Below are 7,738 nucleotides of genomic sequence, written 5' to 3' on the forward strand. Positions count from 1 at the left end.
ACGGACATGAGTGGTATTGATCTTCCCGTGTAGCAAGAAAGTGAATAGGTGCATTTCCCAAAATGTTGAACTGTTGCTTTATATTTTTAAAGCGTAGTTACAAGTTAATTACATTATATATATATATATATATACATTGAGCAACATTATTTTTGTACAAATTGGCAGTTTTGAGTTGTTTCCTGAACTCTCTGATCTATTTTCCTGTCGGAGGTTTTTTTCTAAATCTGTTTTAGTAGTTGCCTAGTTGGGATTCATGGTCCGTACAAAAGTTTTTGACAATCCATGACGATATTTATTGAGATATTTCAGTCTGGACCGGCTGACGTGGCCATCCCGAGAGCCAAGTCGCTAGCGTGACTAAAAAAAAACAAATTGGCAGATTTTTATGGAAACTTCAAAATCCTTGATCCTTGCAAGCAGTTTCCAGGTCAGGCTGGCCCACAATGAGCACTATAAGTTGAAGTTTTTTATGCCATTAAAAAGTACAATTCAAATGCAATGAAATGCATCTGCCCTGGCTCTCTCAGCCCTTAAAAACTACATATAATAAATAAACTCTTTTGGGCATTTTCCTGAGGGAAGGAGTGAGAGGAGGCCACATGCTGTTAATACATGATGTCATGTCTTCATCGAGACATCCAAAAACTGTCAACATTTGCTGCCATGAACATTGATTGGTTTCACTGTCCCGAGATGGATAGCTCTATTCTCAACTAAGACAGCACCCCGTCGTCATTGGGCAGTTGTGTGTGTGAGACGATACACATGTTTTTTTTCTTTTGGAAAAATGCATGGGAGAAAAACAAGAAATAAGAAGCAGAAGTTCTCCGTCCTGCTTTTATCAGATTCTGGCTTTATAATGTTTTAAAGGTGCCCACTTTGCCCTGATCTTCTTTGCATGTCTTTGTGCAGCGGGAAGGCCTGTGTGCCTTTTAGGTTTCATGGTTTCCTGGAATGCGTTTCAAGTTCAGGGCGTGAACTTTGGCTCGCTGTCTGTCAGTGTTCAAAAAGCAAGAAAATGGCAGATGGCATTTGAGAACTACAACCACAATTCCACATGCTTCTCTCCAGTAACTCTTGCAGCATTTGATTTGGATTTTGGGCCTGTTATCAAATCCGTTGTCAGGCGGAAATCCCACCTCCCACCTCTGATGTCCAATCAAACGTCTGCAGCTCTGTGGAAGCTCTGCGTAAGCTTTTCCGGAGTATAGTTTACGAATAATAATCAATTATATTTACAGTATTTCTAGTAGTTTCTACACAACTCTAAATGACAAAGTTATTGGATCCCCTGGTGCAGATGTTCACAGAGTCATGAGAATGCTTCAGACACTGTTTCAGACCCCTCCACTGGTCTGCTGGTGAAACTCAGCTAAATACTGCAGCTTCTGAGGAAAAGGGCATTGTGACACACTTTCTGATGAAAATAAGAGATCTTTTATGTATTTATTATTTCACATAACTTCTTTGCCACAGTGCACAGCCGTCCTCTTATGGTCGTGGATTGTGTTTCGCTGCAGTGTAGATGAGTGCACTTCCAGTAAAATGTGTTTCTTTTTCATGTTAATACTAAAGAGAAAAGACTTTCTCGCTTTATTGCTATAGGTTTGAAAAACACACTCATGTTAATGGCATAGTATTGCCAGAGTATGGATACAGTTTTGCTTCAGCATTCAGATGGGAATCCTGCTGTCGAGCTGTGGTCATGTGCTTCGACAGGCACAAAAGGTCGGAGTCACTTCTGCAGATTGTTCACTAGGGGGCAGTGTGCATCGAGATATGGCCGCCGCAGATGCGTTTCCTCTCCGCTCACGTGCGGAATAGTGCACGATGAAAGTGGACAGACTGCAGAGCCTCCGCGGAGATAACGGATCAGCATTGTCATCGCATCCCAGCAGAGACATGTTCTCCACTGCAAAAGAAGAAATAAACGCATGGACGGTATATTTTCAAACTCTAACTCGATCTATTTCATTCGAGAGTATGTAACATAGCCTACAACATGTTATTGTGTGGATGGTAATGGGGCACAGGCATCCTGCGGTGGGTCTGCCACAACTAAAGAGTTGATTTTTGATGAGTAGGGTTTTCATTCTCACTCACGTGTGACGGTGATATGGTTTGTGGTGGCACATGTTAGTAGTGTGGTGATTTTATTTGCAATGTGGTTCGCGTTATCTTTTTCACAGGTGCTGCAGCAGGTAGTTGGCTTACATGCAGCGGTACGACCCACACTGACTGTTGTGGCCTCTTTATAAAGCCCCTGTGTCTCAATACAACTGTTAATACCTTTATGTTCTCCTATAAGATACAAATAATTAAAACAGAGTGTTTAGATCCGATAAAAAAAAAACTTTTATTTCAGTTGTGAATGAATTAAAATGTATTATGCCTCCTCGCCAGCAATAGCCGTGGCCAGAGGCATTATGTTTTGGGGTTGTCTGTCCGTCCAGGACCATTCTCATGAACAGGAAAATTAGAATCTATTTGGCCCGAAAGTCCATCTGGACTCGTGGATTAACTGATTTGATTTTGGTCATCAAAGATCACTGTGACGTAAAAAAAAAAAAAAGAAAAAACACACCATAACTCAAGAATTCATGCGCTTATTATGACAATTTCACACAAACAGCCACAGGATGAGGTATATGACGTGTTGGACGGACATGCATGTAAACTGGTGGTGTTATAGATTTGTTTATTTCCCCTGTTTTCCTAATCCTTATGATGATGAGATGTGTGCCCATGATTGTCCACATGTGATTGATGAAGACAGCAGACATGCACTCGAAGATGGCTTATGAAAAAGTATTTTATATTGCTCTTTATGCTCCATATAAATGATTGATTTAATTCAATTTGTAGTATTTTTGTTATATCTATTGAAGTATTCAGTTATGTTTTTGACTGGACAGATGCTGGCTGACAGTCCCATGTTAAATCTATGGCTTGGTTTATTGTAAGGAAGGCCAGATGTTAGTACTTATGAGGACTGTGGCTTTAATTTCATCTCCAAATCTGCAGGCTGCCATCTTTTTGAGCTCTTTTACAAGCATTGCTTTTCAATTAGATTTACGAGATGGCACATCTTTGTGAGCAATGTTTATAGTGTGAGATTCTATTGAAACAAACTGTTTGCAATAACTGTTTCAGCTGTGGGGGAGCTGAGAATAGAGGATGACTCTTCTTTAAAATGCCAAAGCCCCTTGAATAACTGGTTTTAAAGTGTTGTGTTCTCTTGTGTGGTTTGTTTTTAACGAGGGTTATGTTTTTTGTAGGGAATCAGGATAATCCCTTCAGTCTGTTTTTTTATAATTTGAAACATGGCTTTTAAAACCATTTCTGTCTTTAATCTTTGTCCCAAAGCCCGAACAAATGTCCTGATTAGGGCCCTCATCACCTGTTAAAAAAAAACATAATGAATATTATTTTACCAGCTTCATAACTCGCTTATAAAGCTGATATTGAGCTGATGATATGGAACAAAAGTCATCCGTAGGAAACGAGACCCAAGCTGTGAAACATTAAACACAATGGATGCTAACATGCTCTTAGTACTGTCACCACGATTCATGGTGACAGTACTTGTTGCACCACCAAACCCCACAAACCCCAAAGATTTATATTTGCATTTCTGTTATTAGACAAACTGGGCCTTCATGACTCTCCTGTTCGGTTTGTTATAGGGCCAGGACAAAACTTCACCTTTTCGCATTTAGCTGATGAAATCTGATTGTGTTCATGTTTACACAAGGGCTGCCAAAAGGAAATCAATCCTGCTGGACTGAAACCTATCGATGTACTTCCTGGAAGGATTTTAAACGCCCTGCGGGTGTTGAGGAGAGCACACCTTCCAGCCGCTTTGCCTTCATGCAAATGTGTGCGGTCCGTGTTTGAGGCAGATCAGATTCAGACACGTGGACTGAGGTTAAATTATTGTGCGTCTGTTTTTCTTCACCCAGAATAATTCGTTTTTTTATAAACCTCCGAGGCTGAGATCCCCATTTTCATACTATCGCATAATTCATTATCCCTCAGAGACAAAATAAACTCTCACGTAGTAACGCAGACCAGGAGCAGTATGACAGAAGCAACATGCCTCTTGCGAAGGCAAATACGAATGCATGGCTTGTGTTTTCAAGTGACGCAACGTGTGAACCCAGAGAGTATTCCTGCTCATCATGCAGGTCTGCGTCAGCCAAAAGATTTGCCCTGGGGGAATTCCATGCAGGCCAGGTATTGTAATGTGGGACAGATTGGGGGTACTTCTTGTAAGAGGCCTTTGCATGCAGTGTATACCTACTGCACAACTTTGACAGTAACACTGTTTGACTCAGGATTGCAGAAAGAGAAGAACACGTTTTTTTTGTCTCCCTGTGAATGTTTAGCATTACACCCTTAGACTACACCACTCTTAAACAAGTGCTTTTGTATTGAATCGTCTTAGGTTCTATATTTTGGTACATATGACCCCCCCTAAAGAGTGGGTTCATTCTAAAAAAAATGTTTCTTTTTTTTTTATTTTAAATTATTTTGAATGAACTCTTTGAAGAAGCATTAAATGTTATTTTTGAAATATAAATAATCATAGGATAATAACAATATTTTGTCATTTAACATTTTTTTAATAATCCAAATAACTTGAAACCCTTCAAAGGGCAACAGTGGTAAAGGCAGCACACACACACACACACAGATCCAGGTCAAATTGATCTGGCCTTGGGTTTAAGCTAAATGTTTTATCTAAATTGTGTTTTCTAATGTCATGACATCTTTTTCTCTGTCAGACACGTACAGCAAAAATAGGAGTCTTTGAGGCTTGTGGTCGCAGGATGTGATCGTGCCTCCTTCCACCACTTCTAAGCAGAAAATGGGGAAATACTAGTGCCTATTACAGAGCTGTGGCTTTTGCACACTTAATGAGGCCACTCAAGTCTGTGCCACTATTTCCGTGTTTCTCTGAGTCAGACCCTCAATTGCCTTTCTTGTTGCTCCGCGGTCCTGTGTGTGTCATACACAAGCCCGTAGTTATGGTTATAAAGACACAGACAATGCTGTCTGTGCTGCACTTGTGCTTTGATCGCTGCACCGCAGACCATAATTTAATAGCGGGATTTCATAATCACATAATTACATTAGTCCACCGTAAAGTTACTCGGTGCCCATGAGGACTTTAGGCCACACGGCGGGCTGGTCGGAGGAAAACATGACATAATGTAATGTGGGGCAGAGCTTCTTCAGCCAAAGAAATAACCTCTTCTTGAATGTGTCATAATAACTCTCGTGTCCTCATTTGGGAACCCTCATGCAACATGTCATGTGACACATTTTGGACTTCTGCACATGCTAGACCGGACTCAAGACTGTCACAGAGGAAGGAATAGTTGGACATTTTGGAAAATATGCTTATGCGGAGAGTTAGATGACAAGATTGGCATGTCTGTGTGATAAAAGAAAATGAAGCTGCCGCCAGTTAGCTTAGCTTAGAATCAAGACAGGGGGGAACAGCTAGCTTAGCTTTGACCAAAGGTAATAATATCTGCCGATCAGCACCTCTTACTAATTGTAATATCATATCTTTGCTATGCTTTTTTGTTGCCTTTTTAAAGATCCACCCAGTGGGTTCCCCCTTCTTACCAGTCTTTTTGACATGCTAGGCTAACTAGCTGCAAGCGGTGTCTTCATATTGAGCTTATGGGAGTGTCGTTTTGACAGTTTCACGATACGAGCTTACAAGCATACAAGCATAATGACTAATAAATATGATGTTGGATAAAATATTTTCAGACAAACATATTCCGAGAGAGACATTCTTGCTCAGTGGCACATCAGCAGCATCCAAACAGTGATGCTTCGAAAGCCACACACATTCCCGATCCAATCCGCTGCCTGCCTTAAACTCGGCTATTTCCCTCGTTTGACCTCCCCTGACTCGCAGACAGCATACTTGAGCTGGAGTTTAAAGGACAGGGGTTCAAAGCCATGTCCTGTCAAGGGTTTTCCACAAGAATCTCAGCAGCACACAAGTCCTCAGTGAGAATCCTGAGAAACCCACAGCTAAGAATTTGCATCGGTTTCGGGTAAAGCACTGCCAAACAACTTTATGTCTGGAATTTGCTGATGAACATTTCTGCCTGCTCCTTCTTCCTCTCGCTCACTCTCTCCTTTCTGCTCACATATCTTTCCGCTCCACCCTCTGCTTCTCTCACCCTCTCCCTTGCCTCCATCGCGTCCGTCTCCTCACTTCCTTCCTCCCTTTCTCTCAGACTCTCTTCTAGGCCTCCTCTCTCCTCTTCAAACTATCTCCCTTCCCTTCCACATTTTCCCTTCCCTCAAACATCTCTCATTGTCTTCTTCTTATCATTTGGATATGAAAAATAATTAATACAACCTGTATGTTGTTATTTCCGACCATAAATTCAAATTCCAGCAGCATACCATCGCAGCTTAACATTCTCTTGGGTTTGGATCACCCCACTTCCTCTCCCTTCCTTCCCCCAGCCCCTCTCCCACTCCGTGCTGCTCTCTGTGCAGTTTCATTCCTTCTTCGTTTGCTTCATCATCAAAAGGAAGTGGGCTCACTTCATCCACAACTGGACAACTCTCATTCAATGATGCTAACCTTGAAAATGAGACAAAACCTCCCTTTTAAAAAGATGAACTTTCTAAGCGTTAATTACATTTTTATGATGAATATTTTTTTCATTCTTGCCTTCTATTTATCCATCTTTTTGCATTGTTTTCACACCAAGTGCATTGTTTATTATTCAGTAAAGCACACTGTGAATTTGGAAAAGTGTCCTGTCATTATTAGAGCATAGCAGAAGTGTAATTTGTAATATGTTGAGGAGGTGTTTTTTTTTATGATATGTGGGGTTGAATTCCATATGTTGAAAGGGAAATATACAGAGGATAACTAAGACTAAGATACAGCCATGCAGCTCTTTAACGGTGCTTTGAGATAAATGGCCTGACGATAGCACTAAATAGAAAGTTAGGGGTTTACCAAAGTTATTACAACTCATTCAGAGGGGGGACATGGCTGTCCATACAAAATCCCATGGCAAATGGTCCAATATCACAAATACCACAAATGTCAACCTCTAAGTGGTACTAGATAAAAAGTCAAAGGATCACCAAAGGCACTAGCACTAATCCGCTGTGCACCATGAATATATCCACCAAATGTTATAGTAATCCATCCGACAGTTGTCAAGGCATTTCATTAAAAACCATAATGTCATGGTGGCGTTAGAGGAAAAGTCAAGAGATTACCAAAAGCATTAGGCTTCATCCTCTGGAGACCATGAATGTCAGTGCAGAATGTCATGGCAATCCATTTTACAGTTTTTGAGTTCAGTCTGGACAAAAATGGTGGGCCGACCGACATTGCCGTCCCTAAAGCCCAGCACTAGCGTGCATGGCTGGTAAGCAAACACAGCATATTCACATAGGAAGTGGTGTATGCTATTTCGCCAGAATTTTTTTGTATTATTCAACCTATAACTCTATATCCATATGTTGGGTAAAGAGGTGACATAGGATAATTAAAGAACGCACCATTTCCATCCAGAAGAAGAAGTGGTTGTATACTCTACACTGGTCTACTTTGTACTGTTCAGAGAAAAAAGTGGTGTACTCACTACGTTCAGAGAAAAAATGTCTTATCTGTATGATTACAGTAAGAAGTACACTCACAGTCCCTAAAACTGATGATCGGATAATTGGCTAAGCC

The sequence above is a fragment of the Pholis gunnellus genome, assembly GCF_910591455.1.
Source record: "Pholis gunnellus genome assembly, chromosome: 7".
NCBI classification, from domain to species: Eukaryota; Metazoa; Chordata; class Actinopteri; order Perciformes; family Pholidae; genus Pholis; species Pholis gunnellus.